Genomic DNA, 23,626 nt, shown 5'->3' with positions numbered 1-23,626 from the left:
CAATTTCTGATGGAACAAAAAGTTCATGTTGAAAGAGTATATGATGTAATTAATTATTGGAAGGCTAAGAAATATTTCAGTTTTACAGTAGTTTACCAGTCATTTAATCAGAAGAGGGAAGGACCTGAAATTGTATGTGATGTCTTAGTTCCAAAGGCACCTTCTCATTTTGAAAGTTGAGATAAATAGAACCTCAATTTTTTAGGCAAAAGCTACAAAAAACCCCAACTTTTGGTTAAATAAATAGATGGGTTTTTGAACTTGCATGATTAGAAGCATTAAATTGCTCTTCAGTTAGAAGCTGTTTTGTCTTAACTTTAGCCTCAGGAGAAGTAAATTATTATACTTGGGTGTTGCTGGAGGCAATGGTTTCTTCACAGATGGTCAGCTGCTACTTTCTTTTGCCTTATTTTTCTTTTGATTCAAATTAAAGAACTCTGTAACCATCTTGAAGGCACAAGATAACTACGAAATAAATGATTATAGATAAAACCCTCTGTTTTCATTTTAGCTTTTTAATCCATAAAAGTATTCAGAAATGCATCTAAAACAGTTAAAAAAAAAAATATTAGACATCTCTTAAATTTGCTAGCTCTGACACATAGTTTTTATGATGTTTGGCATCACACAAAAAATATCATCCTCAACCTTTTAGGAAGTCTAAAGTTGTTTAGAAATTGTTAAAATGAGTAGACTTTTAATATCTGATTTAACAAGTTAAAATCAATCACAAAAGTAGTTGTCAGAACAAATAATTTCAAAGATGCATGAAAAAATCACCTCTGATATTCTCAGATGAAATTTTGGAAAACATGTTTGCTACCCAAGCTGCTTTCAGCTAAGTAATGAGTCATCCATGAAAATAAAACTCCAATTACTTTGGCAAACTCCTCATTTACAAATGCGTTATAGTAATGCCAAAATCTGTTCCAGTGCTCTCAAGTTCAACTTTTGCTATGGAAATGGTGTGAAATTATATCCATCAAAATTCTTTTAAGCAGAACATACACTCTGAGTAGTAATGCATACAATCTAATTGTTTTTCAACAAATAAGGTTACAAAAAATTGTAGTTCTGTTGATGAAGCTGCCTTCACTGAAGATCGAATTTTCTTATTAATTTCCACATATTCAAGTTTTGAAAATAAGTCTCAAACTATGTCTGAAAAAGTGCCGTGCAGAGCAATGTCATATAGGCTACCATTAGGGAAATGCAAATATGTCAGTCTCACCTTTACTCTTCTAGCAAAATTCTTCACAAACCTGCAGGGATTTGTTTTACATTACTTTATCTTTCTTTGGGGTGGAAGATTGATCTTAAGGGGCTGTTTATAAATTTCTATGGCTATGTATTTCATGTTTATATTACAAGTTTTTTTGGCTATGGTAGCATCAGTTGGAAAAGCAGGAGAAAGCAAACCTTTAGTGTCAGGACTCTATTTAAAATTTTATTACAGTTAGTGTTAGTGCAACCTAGCTTAACAAGTTCATGCAAACTAGTTTCCAATTCTCAATTTAGAGGTAGTTTCCAGGCTACTATTTGATTATATTAATGGAAAATATGCAAGAACACAGATTCTATGTTTGTATAAAATTAAAATTAAGATTCTCAGCACATCTCTGAATTTATTTATGATAATTTGTACATCCCAACTATTCACAAGATGGAGTGGACTAGTGTTTGTATCCCTTCACTCAGGAATGCACCAAATCTCTCCCTCAGCCCTTGACATTGCTGTTTGCACCCCAAAAATGAGCCATACATAGGGCACTTTCTGATACCTCTGGAACTGCTTGCTCTGATTCTCAAGAGCTCTGATTTTATAATTTGGTGTTTGCAGTCTTGGAGCATGAGGCTTTGCTTGTCTGCACTGGGAAACTGAAAACCCCTGGGTTTTCCTTTTGGGGAAAACTTTATTCCAGCTTTTTATCATTTTTCCGTTTTCCAGCACTGCACAGTCATTTGAAATAAACAACAATATCAACAAGTCTATTGCAATGTAACATTAATAAGTATGTTATTTTTATCAGACATGCGATGGTTTTATGTTTGCTAAATAGCAGCTGTTGTATTTAGCTCTGGGCCATAAAGAAAATGAAACCTAGCCTCTGAAGCCAATATTTATGTATGGAGAACTGGTATTGTAGCCAGTACTGTGGTGTTTGTCCTCCAAATAGAAATCAAATAGCACCATCAAAAAAATCTATTTACAGACAAGTGTATATTCTAAGTCTTCTTTCCTTATTTTTTACTGTCAATTTTGTATTCCTTTTTAAGCTGCAAACTAAAGTCCCAGAAGGCTTTTAGCATCTAGGTCTGTCCTTAAATGGGTTATGCTGAGCTTAAGTGGGTTACACTAAAGAGTGATTTCTACAACATCTATGAATCAAGATTTAGAAGGCTGAGGAGCTAAACATAGACCAGCTTCTTTTAGCATGTGAAATATTAGTAATTGGATTTTGAATACATTATTTACACTTCATCCAGAAATTAGGTGGTTGGCAATCATGCATTTGCAGGTTTTTCCAGTTGTGGGTTTATTGCATTATGTGTGTATAGACATTTAAACAGATTCTGTGCAGCCTCAGCTCAACTTTGCTAGCATTGTTCATCCAATTGAAAATCTGGGGAGTTGAGGCAAGGTTGAGAGGGAATGTGGGAGGAAGAAAAGGAATAAATTAAAAGGTGGAAGGTAAACCTTGAACTGATGCTACTTTCATTACCCTGAGGTTTATTTATTCTCCAAAGATCAGATCATATGAATCTTGTTGGAAGTGAATTTGCATAGGAGCTGTTTTTAGGGAACAAAAGTAGAATCCTCACTTATTGTGGGTCTTCACATCCCCATACTCTTTTCAAGGCTTTTGCTATTTCAATTCCTAATCTATCATTAGTTTATTAAGTATATTAGTTTCATTTTAAGATTAAATTAAGAAATAGCTTCTCTGTACCTGTCTGTAAAAAACAAACATCTTCTGAAATAACAACATAGCAGAAAGTGTTTTACTCCATTATGCAAAGATTCATGTAAGAATAACATTCTCATCATACAGACTTCTGTTCAAGAAATTTATCCTGCCACCTACTTCACCATATGGAGCTTTAAGAGTGCTAAGTCACGGTAGATGTATCTGTAAGCAGTTGTGACAGTGCTGAACACGTGCCTAAATCAGTGAAGATGCAGAACCTGTACACGCATAGCACAGATAAGTTGAGCAATGCTTTCCTTTGGAATTTATTTGCTTTAGTAGGGCTTTAGACACTTTATATGCTCTTCAACACAATGTCTTAATGTAATTTTTGTTCTGAGATTCAGACTGCCCTTTCTGCAACCCAAGGTTTGATTTTCTTTGTTGTTGAAATATATGTTAACTCTTCTATTTTAAATAGCCAGGAAGAAAATATTTAATACCATTTTTTGAGATGCTGTTATCTTTCATCTCACTGATCTTGCAAATTTACAGCTGGGGATAAACATAATTGTAATGGTAGAAAAGATATTATTTCACTATTTTAAAATTATACCAGTTTGCGGTTTTTTAACTAAATAAAGGACCCTCAACCTGTTTAAAAAAAAAAAAAAAGAACAATATAATAGCTGATAGCTGTAATTTATGTCTTAAATTTCTAATGGTTGAAAACCTTCTCTTCTGTCCTGCAAGCTAATATTCATCTTTATTCAAAGTACTAGGAGAACAAGACAAAGAGAAATAATGTTATTCCATGCCACATAGAACACCAGTTTGCACTCCTTTTATTTAATATGGTTAGATCGTTTTCCTGAAAAAAAATAGTATTTATTATTTACCATTTCAATAGCCATTGTCAAAATTGTTACTGTGGAGCCACAGTTTTAGCCCAGCAGACAGGGTGTAATTTGCCTTTTTTTTTTTTTTTTTTGGCTGTGAAAACCATAAAAGAGTTTGCTAATAAGAGGGTTTTCCATGCACAAGCCTGAATTTTCTCAATTGCAAAGAATATGAGTATTTTTAGTAAAAATGTAAGACATTTTGCTCTTGCCCTTTTATTTTTTTTAATAATCAAGCTATAGTTCTTACATATTGTCAATAATACAATCCTAAAACTGCTCTACATGGTAGTTTTATAATGGTAATGCTGATACCAAGAGTATGGGGATTTTTTTTTCAATGTTATTAATGTTGTGCATAGAAGTCAAATAGCTTTTCATTCCAGTGACATCCTGAAACATTTTGTAAAAAAAAAAACAAACTGTTAAATGCTTATTAGTATCATGTAAAATGATGAAGGTCTACAGATTGTCCTTATAAGAGTAACCTTTATAAGTTTCTATGTTAACAAAAACTGGTCTTTAGTTCAGCTGGGTGCATTTGAAAAGTCTCTTGACCAAAGAAGTGTAAAGTGGAAGGAAATAAATAGTATGTGAATCATTAGGAAATAAATTTTAGTAATATCAGTAACACAGACTTACCACAACAGAAATATAACTTCTTTTTGATATTGTCATGCTTTTTTCTGCTTCAATTAGCCGTTTAAACAAAGCTTTGCACTCTTGCAGCAAGTGTCCCTTCAGAGAATAAACTTTCTCATTGGGCAGCAAAAATGTGTACATTTAGTTAAAATGAACTTTCCAGAAACATTTGAATGAATGGGGAGATTTGAGCCAGCTTCTAGCAAAAGGCTTATCTACTGCCCCATGTGAAAGCTCAGTGTTGTTTTGATTAAAGCTCAAATGGAAAACTGCTGATCTGAGGAAGTACACATTATTGAAGATGCAGACAAAGCCATTTTCAGCTGTGTACACTACAGAAGTGTTATGGGTAGAATAACATAAATTGTATGCCATTCCTTGGGGTACAATATCTGTTCAGAAACCAAGCATACACGAATAATGTTTCTACCAAATTTATTTGCAAGTATGCGTGATTTGCAAAGATGGAGTTTAGCAGGAATATCAAGCAATATGTGGGACAGCATTTAAAGAAACTGTCATCTCTGACTTTTCTACTGCATATTTTCACTTCTACACTCTTCCATGGTATACCAGTTCATTTAGGTTACTGTAATGACTTGAGTCATTTATGTCTTTTTAATAGTCAGCCTAGAGTACTAACTCCATCAATCTTGGTTATGCAGACCTGAAAAGCAAAATGACTTGGTTGATGAAAACACAGTCATTCAGTGATGCAGACACCTTGATTTCAATGGAATCACAATACTAAAAAGTGGACTTTTTAACAAGATGGCAGTTGCTTTACTGTTATTCAGTGTCATGCTTCATGTGTAAGTGCATTTCAAATCTTCTAACTTTACAATTAATGGAAATTGAACCCAAAAACACGGACAAGTTTTGGAACTTTTTGCTGCCCAGCTCAAACCTGTCAGGTAATCAAATTGTTCTGTTCTTCTCTTGATTCACATCTGTAAATGAATAGCAAGTATGCAGAGACATAGGTGGTAAGTGTTTTTGGAATAAACAGTAGTCCCTGGTAGTATCCTTGCTGCTCAGTGCTCTTTTGCAAACAGCTATGTTAAATCAGAACACATGGTAAATCAAGTACTTCATGAAACAATGGAATTGATAATTCTCTTCATAAGACTGTATATTTTTAGTTTAAATTTTTATGGGAATATACTTTCTTTTTATATTTTCTTTTTAATATAATAAATGTATACCAACTTATTCCATAACTGATGATGCTCCAGGAGGAGGCAAGCTGTTATCTCTATAGTGCTGTGTAGGAGCCAGCTCCTGACAAGGCTATAAAGGGTACATTTTCTGCCAACTCAAAATATTTATCTTCTGGAAAATTCTTCATAGCATCTGTGAAACAATGCAGTGAGTATTTCTTATGGCCTTATGAGAGTCTCATGGTTCAGCCCATGCCATAGGCGCTTCAAGCTTTTCCCATGTGACTGTGACACATCATGCCTACTGCTCTTGAGGTTCACCTAAGAGCAGAGGAGATCAGAAATGATCCTACAAGGGCCCTGTTGTCTGTCCCAAAGGTATTGGCCTCAGTAGCTCTTCCGAAGTCAGACTGTACTACTTGGGTGTAAGGAAAATGTGAATATGAAATACTGAGACACCAAAGCGTCAGAACCCAACCAAGATCTCTCAGGTCAGAGAATTACAGAGAACTGTGTAGCCATGGCATCTAAAAAATGCATCTTGTTTGTCAGAGCTGGTCTGGCAAAAGTACCATCGTCCTGGTAGAGGTTTTTAAGCTGGACGCTGGACGTTTAACAGTGTTTCCACGGAGACAGAACAACCCCATTGATTTAAAAGGAACTGCTACTGATTTGCAAAAAAGAAGAGTTAGTAACAGGGAGGTCAAGGCTGCATACTCCATTTTAATTAAGTGACTCTGAATATTATTTTAAAAATTCAAGTCAAATAGTCCTTTAAAATAAGAAAAAAAAAAAAAAGAAATCTTATTTTCCACTATCTTAAGCCCTATTTTAAAGACATGCTCAATGACAGCAGCAAAATTCAGCTAGAATATTGTGACACTGGAATTGAAATGCCAATGTATGGGTGTCTTAGTGGAAAAATGACACACCCTGTACAGCTGATAAGGATCTGATTGGTGTAGCCTAGACAGATAACAGCCCTGACAGCTCAGTTCCACATGGACACTTGCACTGGGGCTGCTGAGCATCTCTAGGTTCTACAGACTGCATTGATTGTATTCTCACTGCTAGGAATGGACAGCCAGTCATCTTAAACTGTGAGCTAACACTTGCTTAAAGAACCCTTAGGGTTTATATTATAAGCTTGTTGTAGGTTTCTAAACCCACTTTCTCTGATATTGTGGGGTGTGAGCAACCCTGTTTTTCAGCTTCAGTGATGGATCCAGAAATTACTATATATATCCAAGAATTTGAGATAAATTAATATTAAAAAGAAGGAGGTTTTTTCACTAATTTTTGGTCCAGTGGGCTGATGATATATTTTAACTTTGAAATGATCTTTAAAGACCATATCTATTTGGAGAAACATTTCTTATCAAATGCATTATATTTTTAGTTCTGCTTTTGTTACTGATTTTATTTGAAAAAGGGGGTCTTTTTGCAATAATTCTGTATGCCTATAAAGTATTTTGACAGAATAATGCTATTGTGTGTTCATGAGCTTTCTCTTATTTTAGTGTGTGATTGTGATGTTCTGTATTTAATTTTTGGGGGATGAACAGCACACTTTAAAAAGGGAAAAGCATCTGCTCAGAGTTTTAGGAGTATATGGGTATGCTTTGAACAGGAGATAGTTCTTGAACAGTGCAAAATTATCTTAATGCCTCTAAGTAATGTAAGTTCACATACTACAGCCGTCTAACTGGATATCTTTTTATATATGTAAAATGCAAAATATTTATTGTCACTCAAGCTCCAGTGAAAATATAAAGAAATTGAATGAAATCCATAAATATTGCTAAAAGTATCCTTCAATAAGGATACCTTTAGTATCCTGTTTAGAAACAAGTTAAACATAATAAATCTCCCTGTTTAGAAAGATGTTAAAAATAATAAAAAGCTATAATGACTGGTATTCAGAAGAATGTTAACTACTAGCAATACGGGAAGTTGCTTTAATATAAGGTTGTACATATAGTTAATTAGGAGAACTTTGTATCTCACAGGTGCTTGCCTGTTTCTACTCATACCACATGTAGCACTTCTGATGTATGAACCATTTGGCATAACAGACAATTTATATATGAACAAGCACATTTAAAATCAATGTCTGATATTACTTTTTAATTTAGGTGGATGTTGTTTCCCATAGCTACAAACTATTTTTTATTTTCAATTAATAAATAATAAAGCTGAATTTTCATTTGTTTTTCCAAGGCTGAGGATTGATTTTGCAAGATAAAAATTATTTTTGACACAGCTATCATGTGATAACAAGGTATCAGTGAAGCTATGTATGGAGTGTCCTGTGATGCAATCATCTAATATGCAATAGAGGTTACTTTATGTTCACTTCCCCAAAGCAAGTTAAACCTCTGTATTGTGCTTAATATTCTCCTGTGTTGTTTGCAACTAAAAACTTAGCAACAGCTAGGACAACTAAAGAGAGAATTCTTTACACAATACAAGGAAGAAAGGGTCTGTTACTCTATTTAAGTATGTTTCATTTTTTCTCTGTCCTCGGTTCTGAGAGATGATCAGCCTAATGCAGAAAATCTACTCATTACTTATGTGCTATACCGAAACAAATATGGTTTCTGATTATAAAAATTTGGGCAAAATATAAATATTTAAGGCATACTGCTTAAACCCAAAATTTAAAAACCCAAACAAACTGTAAATAGACAAAAATCTTACTGTGTTTTTTGACCAGTTTGTTCAATTAATTCTTTGTAATTATTCTGTGGAAGGAAATTTCAGTATGATCTCATGGAGATTTAGTTAATAGGTATAGATGGAGATCTAATTAACTATTTAATATCCTACTCAGCATTTTCAGTGTTTCTGCATTTGTAAAGAGAAAGCCAAAAAAAAAAAAAAACCCAAAACTTCGAGACTGTTCTTTCTGGCTTCTGTGGAGGTATATGCATCCAAAAGACAGATTTTTAGTTTTTTAACTGCTATTTCCAAAATATCTCACCATTGTCTCACTAAAATGTCATAGGGACAGCCTGTAGGGAATTGTACTGCACCTATACCAGGTGCTATACAAAATGAAGCAGTTCGACTTGATTCACATTTAGACATGGGTAATGAGTGGAAAAGCAGACCTCAAGCTAAAAGAAAGAGGAACCTCAGAGTTATCCTGCTAGTCAGCACCAGGATCTGGAAGAGAAATGATCTCTTGATTCTCACTGTAATATTGTGGGTTTTAGGTAACAAAACCTTTGTGATTCTTAATAAAACTAATAACTACTTCAGTTAAAGAACTATCTTCTTTTGCAACATATATATTTTTAATTTTAATGCAGCAGCTAATTGTTGCACAGGATCTGAGTATCTACATTCCTTTGATCAGCTTGGACTATTTGGGAAAAGAAACAAATATTCCATAGCTATGCAGCATGAATCACTGTCCATTGTGCTTTTCCAAGGATATGTTCTCTCAACAGAAATAATTTGGTTCTCTGCTGTGCAGACCAACTAGTTCCATAAAACAAACAAACAAAAAAAACCAAAACAAAACAACAAAACCCCCTTTTTTATTACACAGCACCAAATTTGCAAGTGGAGATAGATCTATAAAATCTGTTATAAATTCCGGGTAGTCTTTGCCAAGACATAATCTCTTATATAAAGTGTAAATTTCAGAAAGGGATGGCTTTTATATGAATAAAAATCTCAACATTTCAGTAAGACTATTCATTAAACTTCCTTTCATACGCTTTTCTCTTAGCTGGTTTGGTAGAATACAATTTCCTTTAGCTATCTGATCCATCTATTGCAAGGGAAAGCTGCTGCTCTTTCTATTCCTTCTATTCCTATGCTTTCTTTGCTTTTGAAAATACATCAGTTAAAGGCAGCCTAAATATAACTAAGCATTGAAATATTTTTTTTTTCTGCATTAAAATTGTTAAGTGCATCTTATTTTTGGCAACATATTCTGTCCCATTCTTTCTTGTATATTATTTTGCCAAGGCCATAGCTTTGGTTTTAATGCTGTGGTTCCACTCCAAATATCAATTGAAGTGATTGAGACTCTACTTTTTATATAGTAGATACTGGATTATGCTCCAGTAGCCCAGTGGAGAATTAGAAAAGCAATTACTTTTATTAAGAAGCTTAATTCAATGAAAAGACCTTTTCAAGGAACTTGATGTCAACTGACAGCTCACTGTGCCATTAAAAAGTAATGTGGTACTAGGGCATCAGCAAACCAAAGTGTTGCTTCTTTGCAAGAGATTTTAGTGAGTGCTAATGATTTTGGCTTTTTTTTTTTTTTCTGAATTATGCAACTTTCTTGAATTTATTCAATCAGTTCAGCTGGGAAAATTGGAAGGTTTCTAACTGTAGCATCACTTACTGTTTACTAGGCTTGACAATTATTCTGAATGCCTTTTAGTAAGGTGTTTTTCAAATACATTTTCTCAGGAATTAATATTAAACACTTATTCAGGTGCATCATTTTTATGCAGATGTGGCATCTATAATTTTGACAAGTTACTATAGTTTACTTTTCTGTACTGTTTATCTCAGGATCACTAAAAACTTGCTGTCTGCTCCCTGAAAACTGTGCATCATCACTTTTTTTAGTTTCTTTGCTGCATTTAGTGACAAATATTACAAAAATAGCATAACTTTTCTATGGGTCTTACAGATATTTAAAGCAAATATCTAAGCCATTGTAATATTTTTTTCCTAGCTGAGATGTGATTAGTAGGAAAAATGATTACAGACTTAGGGCATTATAATGTGGGGAATTTCTCTTTCTTCTTATCTTCCATATTATATATCCTACTTAATTTATAGCTTGTTTAACAAACTTTCTATTTCTGTTGTGTTTCTAGAACATTTTTCTCTTTTCTCTGTTATTATTTAATTTCTTTAAAATATTGCAAGTTAGTATGAGTTAATATTTGGAAGTGTCCAAGGTTAGGCTGGATGGGGCTTTGAGCAACCTGGTCTTGTGGAAGATGTCCCTGCCTATGGCAGAGGGTTGGAAACAGTTGATCTTTAAGGTCTCTTCCAGCACATGTCATTCTGTGATCTATTATTTTACCTGTATGCATCCATTAGTTTCTCTCTGACCTCTTTATTTAAGGTTGTCTTTCTACTCTTTGCATGTAGTTAATTGGTTTAATTTTTTTTCCTTAAAGCAAGAATAAAGTACATTTATATAATAGTGACTAACAAAGATCTCTTAGTTTTTATATATCTAGGATCCCATCTGTAGCCTCTAATATTGGAAAAAGAAAATCCCACCACCTTTTCATGAATATTCACTAATATGGACTAATTCCTCCCAGTGTATCCTGTATGGTGTAATTTAATAACTTCTAATTGACTACAGTTGTGACATCTAATTAAAAATTTAAAATAATGTAACATGAAGGATTTTAAAACTGTAATTTAGGTCTTTTCATTTGCTGTGGTTTTCAGTCTAGTTAAAGCTCAGAATTTTGTCCTAAATGCAGGGCACTTTTTCCTTAGAAAGGATAGAAGCAGCTCTTGTGTACTTCTACTTCTGATAAAATTTGCAAATTTGGCCATTCTGGGAATAGACTGATCCCTCATGCTGAGGAAGTAGCTCAGTTATTTAAGAAGTAGCTTTGAGCAATTAGTGGCTGTATCTGCATACTAAAATTGTTTTGCTGAAAACATTTCTATTTAAAATGGAAATGTGTCATTGCGTGGCCAACTTTGCCACAAGTCCTTAGTGGTATCTTGAAAAGCCTGCAAAGATCTGAGTCTCTGGAAGGGGCTGTACTGTAAATGTACAATACCATACTGGATCCTTACAGGGACAGAGTGTACAGCATAAGTCTCACAAATTCTTCTCTCCTGTCTCTTTTCGAGTGCTTCATGCCAAGTATTACCTCTCCTAGAGCCTTCAGTCTCAAAGAGACCTTGCACTGGCTCTTTGTAAATTTCAATCCTTATTCTTTTGTGGAAGTGACCCAAATTGTCCCTGCTTCCCACTGCGTGCATGTGAGTCAGCTGACAGACCCAGCAGAATAGGTAACTGCTTCACTTCTGCTGAAACCTTTTTCCCAGCCAAGTTGCTAAACTAAGTGTCTCTTACCTGCTTGGCCACTGACTTTCATAAAGTTTACAAGAATTTATCATCCCGGAGATTTCTCCCCATCCTAGGAAAGTATTACAAAGGAGCATGGATTAACAGCACCAGCTATTTTAAGCTTTTCTACTTAAATCAAATGGGGATTAGTTAAAAAGCTGTTATATCATAGAATTATAGAAAGGTAAGGGGTTAGAAGAGACCTTAAAGATTTTCTAGTTCCAAGCCCCTCTTTACTCAGGGACACTTCTCACTAGGCCAGGTTGCTCAAGGCACCATCCAGCCTGGCCTTGAATACAGCCACATCCTCTCTGGGCAACCTATTCCAGTGCCTCATCACCCTCATATTACAAATTTCTTCCTAATATCTAATCTAAATTTCCCCTCTTTCAATTTTTGACCCTTACTCCTTGTCTCATCACTGCAATTCCTGACTTGAATTCCCTCTGTGTCTTCCTTGTAGTCCCCATTAAGATTCTGGAAAGTTGATATCAGGTGTCTGTGCAATCTTCCTTTCTCCAGGCTGAACAGTCCCAGCTTTCTCACCCTGAAATATGTCTTAGTTTTCTAGCAGTAAAATCAGCTTTGCATTAAATATTCCATCACCTTTGTTAAAAGCTGAAAGTTGTTTTTAAAAGCAGAGTACCATTTGGGTAAGACCTGAATTTACAGTCATCTCTACAAATAAATTGAGTTGTAGCTTTATGATGACATCACAGAATTAAAAACCAAACCAAAACTAACAAACCATACAAAATAAAACACGAGATTTTTGAACTTTGGCAGCTGCAAGCTGTGTGTCTATTTTGTGAAGGTGGTGAGGAGCTGGAAGTCCCTGTATATCTTACTCCAGAACCCCATACATCATAGCAATTCTGATGGTTGCAGCACTATTTAGAATTGTTGAACAAGATATCTCCCTTTCCCCTCCACCAGTCCTACTTCCCTCAGTATCTATGTCAGGTGAAGCCTCCTACAGAAGAATCAGGGATCAATCAATAAAGAGTAGAAGTGGTGCATAATGTCTGAAATTCCAACTCTCAAGTACTAAAACACTGCACCAAGAATAACTGTATGCAGGTGGATGACTATTCATGCATATGCAAATGCACAATATCAAGGAGATAGTTTCCAGATAATAAGCCTGAATATATAAGTGATAGAAATTAGCACAATTTTCAGCATCAGGATTGGTGTTTGTTCTGAAAGGGGCTGTACATGTTTATTCATATTAGCAGACAGACAGAAGTAATTCCATTCAAGACAGTTTTGAAAATAAAGGCTAATCAAAGTGTTTGTTATACATTGAAACAGACTCAGCATTGCAAAGCTATTAAAACAAAAATATTATAAAAACTGTTAAAGCAATTAAAGAAAACAGAAGAAGCATTAAATTAGTTGGTATACTCAAAATCTGAGTGCAAAAAATTTAGCCTAAGAAGTTTAACTAAGGAAGTAGCAAATGGATAAATTGTATTTATTTGTATTTTGGTTTCATTTAGCTTTTAGAAGCAAATATTTCCTATGCCACAGAGCTGTAACATTGTTCATATAAGCCAGGTGAATATACACAGTTTTGTGGATTCATTTTGTGTTAGAGAGACAACCAAATTTGCTATTCCATTGTGCTGTCACTGTATAAATATTCACATCAGAGAAACTCCTTGTTCCAGATAATTTCAGTCTAAAGAAGTAAATTATATATAAATAGTTAAAAGGCTCGCAGTAAAATAGTATAAATGACTGATTAGATTATCTAGGCAAACACTTAAAATCAAGTTCCACATATGTAGTTCTTGCATCTTGCTGTTTAATGCTAAATTCAATATGTCTCTTATTCTTTAAAACTTAGAAACTGGTGTTGCACATATTTACATATCCAAAATGGCTCTAGTCTTCCTGGTTGAGACATCATGATGATTTATGGAAAAGTTGAACTACAGTCAAAAGCAAATTCAAAGCATAGTCATTTATTTAATAGACATTTCAGGGCATCCCCAATAGGTATTCACATAATCTTAAAAGTGTCACCATTTCTTTTTTAAAAATTTTCAGGAGAATGAGAAAGTGACAAGATCAAAAACAGAAGAAGTTGTTTCAAACATTTTCTGAAAGGGTTCAAAGTCTTCCTCTCCACTCTGCCAGAATTTTAACATTCAATCTGTTCTTGGTGAAATCTGTCACTTCTTTTTATTTAAAGAAATTTTATTGTATCAAAATTCAGTTCATCACATGGCTTTATAGACCCCCTAGGTGGAAAAGCATCCTGGAATCCAGAAGAAGCAGAACGTGGATCCAAGTTATTAGCCCTCAGTAGGAGTATTAGTACAATACCATTCCTGTGTTTTGTCCAAGCCATCTTTTCTGTAAGGTTGGCATTCACAGGGTAGTGAGGATGATGAATTATCTTCCTGTGGAGGAAGATTTGCAAATCTGTGAGTCTTCAGGAAGAGAAATCTGAACTAGGCCACTGAGATCATGTACTAAACCACTTGGCAACCCTGGGCAATCTGCTCTTGGTGATGTTGATTGAGGCAGGAGGGTACAATCAGATGACCTTCAGAGCTCCCTTCCAACCTCAACCATTCTGAGATTCTGCTAAGTCTTTGAAACATTACCTCTTTGACTTCTGGCATTATTTCTGAGTGAAAAATCAATTTCCCTGTGGTTTGTACAGACCTTGATAAAGTATTTACAGTGGGAGTGATTGGAATGTGTATTATATTTAGTCTTCTGAAGGGGATATGAAAAAAAATGGCCCACTGGTGACTTAGGCATTGATCTCTTAAGTATCAACAAAAATAAGAAATTCGTGGACATCTTTGAAAGTAGAAATTTAGTTACATGGGGATTTTTTTTTCTTTCTAACTGAATAGATGAGGTTTGTTACGTTAAAGGAAGATTTAAAAAAATGCAGTCTTAAATCGCAGTGCTGATTTTACATGCCTAGATCTTGGATGTCAACGACAAATAATGGACCAATAGCAGAACCAGAGTAGACAGCAAAATTATCTAAGCTCACCACTGAGTGCTTTACCCGCAGGATCCTGCTGCTCTCAAAAAACAGTTCCCTTCATTTCATCCTATTTACATGGCATAAGTCTAGAATAATCTACGTTGATATCTATGACAGTACAACTAGAAGAGAACTTAGCTTTTAACATCTTGTAAAACAACATACATAGACAAAAACACATTGATAAATTTCTAAAATTTTCCCTGGAAGCCATATGTGAATCTGTTCTCAGAAACGTGAGTGGAATGAGTTTTTTGTTACATATATGTTCAAAATACTAAAAGACACAAGCATTTTAAAGGTAGAGAAAAATATTAAGAATAGAAATTTTATTAACTGTTAACAAAACATGGTATATAAAACCAAGTTACTTGAAGTATCTGTAACAATGATTTGTATATTACATTTAAATACTTTAAAATATATCTCTGAGCAAAGACAGCAGCATCAAGTACATAAAAGTAAAATTCTTTAGGGATCTACTTTACTTTAGATGTAACAAAATATCCTTTATTATTTTGTTACAAAATATATTGTTCAACAAATCTAAATAGATTTCTGACATTTCAGCAAAGCAAAACTCAGATTAAGAAAAATTCTGAATTTTACCATTTTTAAATTCTGAATGTAAGAATCTGAAATTTAAGGCCTATATGTAGAGTAGATGCTAGCTAGCCCTACTTGCCACTATCATTTTCTTTTCTTTTTCTGATTGCCTTGAATCCAACAAAAATTTATTTCTGAAGACTACTGGTGGCTTCCTTGTTACTAACTTGAATAGAAAGTACTCTTAAATTTTTCCATTGTTCAGCCCACATTTTCTGCTTTCCTTACTTAAATTTCACTGATACAAGCCATTTTTGGAGATGCTTTTTCAAATTCATTCCATCAGTCCTCTGGAAAACCTTTCTTTTAAAGTAATTAAATGTAATTAGTTTTATCTTCTTACTATTTTTTTTTCTATTTCCTTTTAGAGACAATTCTTCTTAACTATTTCTAATTTAGTTCAGCTTTTAAATTCTGTTCATTTTCAACCATAATACCTCTTGAATATGTAGAATAATATTACCCAAACCCTAATTCATGATGCTGATTGTGTTGTTAATTATTCACACCAGTCAAGTATACTCATGCTAATATAGTTCGATATATAACTCCAGCTTACTAACATAGCGTATCTCCTATCTGTTGTTTTTTCAAAATATTTTTCTTCTAAACACATTTAATGAAAATGCAAATGAAATAGGGATAATTAGTTAGGTCTAACTAGTTAGAAATGCAAGTTTTGAATTCTTTTTGTTCACTTGATGGTTTTATGACAAGTTATACTCAAATATTGTGAATGACAGGCATATATGTACTTTTTAGTTTCTACTCTACTTTAAAATAATTTCTTATAATTCTTGTTCTTTTTCTGATGCTGAATTTTTGTGGGGTGCTTTTTCAAGCTGAGGAAAATTGTAATACCATTATTTTGCTATATGTTCCTTTTCCTTTCTGCTCTTTCCTTATGCTGCATCAACCAGGAAAATGTTGCCATTTTCTTTTCTGGTTTACACTAAATGCTTTCCATTTTCATGGAAATGTCTAGACTGAATTAAACCCATTTTTCTCTTCATTATTGATTCATTAGTTCTTTAGTCAGCTATGCCTCTACCGATACTTATTTAATTATAATCCACAAAAGTTCTCTACTGCCTATGTGGCAGACATACATTTTATGTTACCTCTGTCAATTCATGAATCTAGGTAACAGTAGCTATGCTAACTTCTGTCTTTCTCATCAGAAATAATGCAGGGAGACGAGTATTATAAATTTATCCTTCATATTTATTTTTTTAAGACATGACATCCCACTGTTGGCCGTTCATTAATCTACTGGTGTGAAACACATGTATAGGCATGATATTTAACATAACCAACATGAGCAAAGCAAAATCTAGAGGAAATTTATAAAACAGAGAAAGAAAGACTCTACACTCAGGAGTCCCTCAATATCTTTCATTTTGTATTTTACTGACAGGAATGATCTCTGCACTAGATGATTATTGTGAATGAACTAAGAGCATCTAAGTTTAATAATTCTGTCCATCAGTTCTTTTAACAATTACAGGGAATATATTTTGCTTCAATTGTTCTTGAACTAAGTTTGAACTACAACAAAAGGTCTTCCTGTAAAAATTACATTGGTCATTGAATGTTAAATAGTGATTCTACAGTATGTGTTAAAATTCAACAAATGTTTAAGGACGTGTTCTATCTTTTAACACAGTCAAGACAGTTCAGTAAACATGCATATGGTAATTAATCTTAAAACCATAGTTTAGAATTAAATGCATATTTGAGATATATAAATAAATATATCTTTTTTTGATGTCTGCTAGCCATATGCTTCTTTTTTTTTTCCTGCATATATATAGAATGAAATGTAGAATGAAATTGCATATTACTCTTATAATACTACATCCAGAAACAGACATTAAGCACATTTTGCCCCTTACCTCCTGCCCCAGTTAGGTACTATAATATTTGTACAAATCTTAGTAGTCTTTATATTTTAGTGTTTCAGAATGAGTGAGGTGTTCGATGTCTACTTCTTAAGTAATCTTTAACTAAATAATATCTTTTCAGACTGAGCAAACATGTCTCATTTAGTATGGCTACGGGCTCACTCCTGCATCCAGTGGAAACAAATAGTATCTTTCATGTGGATTTTAGAAGCTTGCCAACCCATTGCCCCGTTATATCTCTGAAAATATTCCCACTGGCCTAAGGTTTGGTCAAGGTCCCTCTCTGAAGTAGGAACAACAGAGGGGGGAAAAAATTGTACTTTCAGTTGGAAAGTACAACAAATGGAAGGTAAAGATGAGAGTAAGTTGTGAGGCAAAAAATATACTTTCATTTACTGAAAGTACTCTAGTACACTGCCTTTGTCCTTACTTCTTTTGTACTTGTCATTTCTTCCTTTAATGCACTAGAGGTAATATTATGAAACCAGAGTACAGACAAATCCATAAGTAACTTGAGCATTGTTACACATATATGACAATTGGTAAAACCATTGCCTCATCTAGGATTGTCCAGCCTGTAAAGGAAGGATCTGGGGACACCTAAGAGTAGCCCGTGGAATTAAATGCATCTAACAAGAAGGCAGAAATGTGCTCTGCATAGTTAGGCATGGTGGGAAGAAATGGGATTATGGGCATAAGTGGAAATTAGAGGTTCATGCTTGATACATGGAAAAACAACTTCACCATGAGGATGCTCCAGCATTAATCAGGTTGCCCATAGAAATTATGCTGTCTCCATCTATTGAATACAGCCCCTTAGTCTGATCTGATTTAATCCTAACTAGAGATGTCCTTAGAGTCTTTTCAGCCAGAATTATCCCATGATACATTGTAATCTATAAAATACAGTGTAATCTATAAAATACTGGTTGGAGGGGTCTAATAACACCCTTAGTTACTCCCCAGGATGGCACTGGCTTTTTTTCTCTGCCAGGACTCAATGCTCGTGCTCAGCTTGCTGTCTGAAAAAACTCTCAAGGCTTTTTCAACAGAGCTGATCTCCATCCAGGCCCCATCACTGGGGGTTTTTATTTCCCTGCTGCAGGGCTTTGCATTTCATAAGGTTCCTTGTCAGACCTTTCCACCAGCATGTCTAGGTCCCTCTGGCAGAGGTTAATTAGTCCTCTCACCTGCAGTCTTTAAGAAAGAGTACTCCTGTTTGTCCTTCAGGTCATTGATAAAGATGTAAGGACATATCCTTTATCCTTAAAGATGTAAAGATATATTCCTGGGTAATGACACTTCCTATTGGCATTTAACTAGAGTACAGCCCATTAACCAATACCATCTTAGCCCAGTCATCCAACCAGTTGCACACATATCTAGTTTTCACCAATCCAGTCTGTTATGTCCCAACTTGGACAGGAGACTGCTGTGGGAATAAGCATAGAAAACCTTGCAAAAGCCAAGATAAGTACCATCCACTGGTGCTTCCATTTTTCTCTCATCCATATATTCAGTCAGTTCATCACAGAGGACAGTCAAATTGATCAGGCTAGATTTACCCTTAGTAAATTCATGTAGATTGTTCCCACGCATCCTGCTGTCCTTCATATGACTCAGAATGTATTCCAAGAGGAGTCAGCCCAGGATTCTCCCAGGGCAGAAGTAAGACTGACTGATCTGTAGCACTTGGATCAAGCAAATAATCTTGTGTGCTGTTGTTAATTCAACAGGTCTGAATTTAAATGCTTTCAGTCTTAAGCCTTAATTGCATTAATGAAAGAATTGCCAAAGGTTCTGTTAGAGTATCTGGTAAACTGGATAACAAGCCCAGAAAAATAGTTCAGCAGATTAATGTAATTTCCTCTAGTTTCTCAACAGCCCTTGATTTTCTCAAGTACAAATGTATGCTCTGTGGTTTATTTTCTTTTAGCTACTCTAGATTTTATACACACAAACACACACACGCGCACATGTGAATATATATATAGACACATAGAATATCAGTGATGTGATATAGACATATAGAATATCAGTGGTGTTGACCTAAAAAATGCCTCTGGGTATTTGGGTATTCCACAAGAATTTTTCCCAATCCCAACTGTGTCAATAGGTATATTACTGTGTAAATATGTATATGGGTCAAGTGGACTATACGTATTATTCTATGGTATATCGTTATTACTATAATAATTAATACAAAGTGATATCAGCATAATCTGTGAAGGTCTTGTTTCTGACAAAATTGTTTGATTCCTTTGGATCCCTATTACTGATTGCTTGTGAATGTGCTGTTTCTGGGAGGGAGCAGTGTAGTCTACTCCATACTGACGTCTTTTGATGAAAACATATGAAGTATAATGTAACAGTGAAGATTTTTTTTTTCACTTAATTACATTTTCTCCACAAAACAGATCATATAGTGTAAAAATGTTCTAAGGTAGATGAATCAAATTTTATACGATTAATAATTTCTTTAACAAATTTGGTGAACTACATTTGTTTCTTAAAACCATATATTCTGAAAAATATTTTCTTTATATATAGCTTGCTGTTACCTTAGCTGATTTCACATGGAGTCAGACTACTTTTCAATAGTTTGTACCTGTGATGTACAGTAATGTCATCACTGAAGTCAGATCTGTAAGCCTGAATCCTCTTTCTTTCAAAACTACTAATATACTATAACTGCAGATGACTGTTGCAATATATGTAAAGCAAATAAAACATATTGGAAACTGAGAATAATTTTTCTGTTAGGATTCTTCAGTTAGATGCTTTATTCCTTCATGAATCACATAAAAATGTATGGTCTCAAGTTCATCATAGTTTTATTAAATGAGCAACTTAAAGTCATGCTTAGTAACAAAATTAATGTAAATATCCAAACACAGATCTAAGTATATAGTATAATAAATTTAATATTTAAAATTCTGCCTGTGGCTTCTAGACATCTGTTATTTTCTTTGCTGTGAGGGAGTGAGCTGTTAACAGACAAACTCTTTGCTTATTTTAATCTGCTTATGGTAGGAGCTTGATTAAAGGAGGGGAGGACAGGAGCATATACAGTTTGGGCAGCATCCTGCTTCTAGAATAGGAGGATGGAGCTTTGTATTGAAACCAGAACAAAGATGCTTATGCAAACGTGCTATGCACAAAGGCTGCCACTGAGCTCTGTGCTGAGGAAGCTCTTAGCCATAAGCCATAACCCATCTATCCCTATCTCTACCTGTTCTCCTGCTGCACATAATACAGCAATGTTTCTAAAACTAGGCATGTGGATAGCAATCTCCTAAGTATTTTCCAGTGGAAAAAACATTCTTAGAGTCCTTCAGTTTGATATCTGTTACATTGACCTGTTACAGCTCAGCTGTACTGAGTTGGCTTTCACCTGTGTGAGGGTTGTTGCTTTCCTAGGGCAAAATGAAATCTTTAATGAAGGGGTTAATTTTTCTTCCTGTGTTGTAAAACCTCCAAATTTTTCTTTGGCATTTTAAAGCTACAAGGGTCAATAGACTTGTCATCCCAAACTGCAAATGAACTTGTGGGACCTTTTCCATTTCAATAGGAACTGAAGTTAGACCCTGTTCTTATCCAAAGCAGAAGAGAACAGTAAAGACCTAAGTTAAGTGAATATATGGAAATTCTGCACAACATAAGAAAATGTATTTTTAATTTTTATCATATTTTTGCAGCAATTTTTATTTTTTTATTACCATGTCTAGCTGAGAGTGCTTCAAAGCAATTTTTAAAGGCAATATGGTGATTCAAAACCAGCTCTTTGCCCGTACCATGAGATGTAACATTTTATTGCAAGGCCTATAAAAATTTTGTGTTGTACTGGAATAATTTATCACAAGTAACTAATAGTAACTTGAGGTTCAAATATACTGGGACTGAATTCCTTCCCAGTATGAATTCCTTCCCAGAACAAGGATCTCTTGAAATCAGTTTTAAAGGGAGAGCAATAGATTAGACATGGGGAACTAAGGGCAGGTACATGGCATGTGCTACTCTAAAGCTGGCATTTGGAAACATATTTATAAGGTTGACTACTGGATGTCAATTTAAAAGCTAATAGGTATGATGCCATACAGCTGAGAACATATTTTTCCAAAGTTATAAAAAAGTTGTTGTTTCTTTTGGTTTTGTGAGAATATGAAGATAATTTAATTGATTATTTAGAACAAAATCTGAGTTCATTTAAGACAATCAAAACTATATAAAAATGAAATTTTAGTTATGAATACTTTTGTATCCCTGAGTATATGGTATAAATATGTACTTATTGCATTATATAATATAAAGTTGCATTTTACTTATATACTTTACTTATAGGAAGCTCATCTAAATTTGAAAACTTTTTTGTTAAACAAAAAGTTGAAGGGTCAATGAATTTTGGAAATGTGCTAATTTGAAACACTTAAATATCTTTAATGGTGTTGGGGAGAAGCTAATTTATAGAGAGCCAGTACCATTTATGCTGAGGAAACCACATTCAGTGCTCTAGGTGAATTAAGGAATTCTTTAAGAAACCTCTCTATAAACCAAATCAGGCTGGCATGGTTTTGCATGGTTCCTACAACAGAAGATTCCAAAAATTTCTAGCACTTGTGTCTTATTAAAATTAAACTCTCTAAAAGGACATTTTGGAAAGGAAGAATGGATACACATACAAAAGAAACAAAAAAAAAATGCAGGTAAATGTTTATTTTCAAACTTAAATGGATTTATCATATAAAATTATTAGCAATATACTAAATCTCATCTACATTGTCTAAAACACCTTTCAGAGCTAGTCTTTTAGTGCCATATATCAACAAAGTGAATATAAATTTACATTAATTATTTTAATGTTTAATTATGTTAATTATAATTATATATTATAATTAATCAGGTTTCAAGCTGAAGGTCTGAAGCTTATCTGACCGCTCAAGACTTGAAGATGGAAGTTGGCAGTCCCTAGGAATCTCTCATTAAACACATTGGGAACCTGTCAGTGAAAGCTTGATCAGCTCCCTACTTCTGTATCTTGCTACATGGTAGGCACTGGCACAAAGACGTTCATTTCCATGCCACTGCTACTCTTGGTCCCTCATTTTTTCTTTCTGAGTAAATCTGCAAATTCTTACAGGCCCTAGCTGGGTTGTTGCTACCCTCAGAGAGGCTCCAAACAGGTGCTGGAGGAAAGCGGGGGCCCAGAGCAGCGCTCGGCGGAGCAGCTTGGCCAAGGTGCCTCTGCGGGATGGAGGCTGGCGGGCCGGGCGCGGCGGGCTGCCGCTGAAGCGGTGCCGGGCGCCGAGCCGGGCACTGGGCCGGCCTTGCCGGGGCACAGCGGCTGCCGAGCGCCGGACGGTGCCGCGGCAGGGAGGGCGCAGTCTCTGCCAGCGCCTGGAGCCGCGGGCTCCGGCGGCGCAGTGCCCGCGCACCTGCGTGGGAGCCGCTCCGCGGCCGCCGCCTCTCCCGGCGCCCCGGCAGCGCCCGGCCGGGCAGGTAGGCGCGGGGCGGGCCGCGCTCGGCCCCTCCGTGTCCCCGCGGCTGCGCCCCTGCCACAGCTCCGCCGCCTCGCAGCGGCCAGCAGGGAGGGCGACCGGCAGCCCTGGGCGGTCGCCACCCGCGGGGAGAGCCTGTAAACTTTGGGTAAGTGTTGCCCCCCTCTCGGCGCGGGGCAGCGGGCGGAGAAAGGGTAGCGGAGCTTTGCGGAGCGGTGCGCGGGTCTTGCCGCACCGCTGCTCCAGCGCGGAGCGGGCGCGGAGTCGGCGGGCGGCGCCCAGGGGGATGCGGACGCCGGACAACAGGTACCGCAGCTGCACGGGGCGGGAGGGGCTGCAGAGGGGGTGTCTCTGTGTGTGTGTGAGTGCGAGCGTGTGTGTGTGTATGTATGTGTGCGTGTGTGAGTGTGTGTGCCGCTTCTCCCCTCCCCCTGCCGCCCGGCCGGGAAGGGGGTGGGAGATGTGCTGGCGCACCGCCGCTTAAAACCGCGCCGCCCGGAGGCGCCTGCCCGTTCCCGAGAGGAGGGCGGCTGCCGGGTCCGCGCTGTGCCGCGGAGGGCGGCGAGAGCGGGGCCGAGGGCGGCGGTGACCCCGCGGGGCCGGGCCGGGCGCGCTGGGCTGCGGCAGCCGGCGGCGGGGCGGGGGCTGGCGGCGGTGTCGCCGCCGTCGCTGGCGGGGGCCCGGCTGGATGGCCGGTCCCGAGGCTGCCCGGGGCGCCGCGCTCTCTCGCATCCCAGGGCCGAGCGGTCCCTCCGCCCGCATCGCACTGCAGTAAGTTCGCGAGTCGCTGGGCGGCCGGAGTGGTGGGAGTCGCGGAGCTGGGGGGGCCGTGGTTCACGGCTGTCTCTGGGCGTAGTGGAGGGGCTAAGCTGAAAGTTATAGCTAACCGTGGCGTGGTGAATTTGTCACGACGCGT

General features: G+C 36.4%; 1 protein-coding gene across 9 annotated transcripts in view; it reads left to right on the top strand.

Annotated features, from left to right (window-relative positions):
* Positions 1–22,138: 22,138 nt before the first annotated feature.
* DGKB (diacylglycerol kinase beta) overlaps positions 22,139–23,626 on the top strand; it is a 332,324-nt gene continuing 330,836 nt past the window's right edge. For 2 of the 9 annotated variants that reach the window (XM_032746687.3, XM_072925561.1), the window contains exon 1: positions 22,881–23,016. The gene's annotated coding sequence lies outside the window, so the exon portion shown is untranslated. Of the gene's footprint in view, positions 22,261–22,398; positions 22,859–22,880; positions 23,017–23,146; positions 23,482–23,626 lie in introns of those variants that run through there. The other 7 variants (XM_072925562.1, XM_030264748.4, XM_030264750.4 and 4 more) reach the window with 7 other exon arrangements.

The sequence above is a fragment of the Taeniopygia guttata genome, chromosome 2 (assembly GCF_048771995.1).
Source record: "Taeniopygia guttata chromosome 2, bTaeGut7.mat, whole genome shotgun sequence".
Taxonomy (NCBI): Eukaryota; Metazoa; Chordata; class Aves; order Passeriformes; family Estrildidae; genus Taeniopygia; species Taeniopygia guttata.
This window is presented reverse-complemented; position numbering and strand designations above follow the sequence as displayed.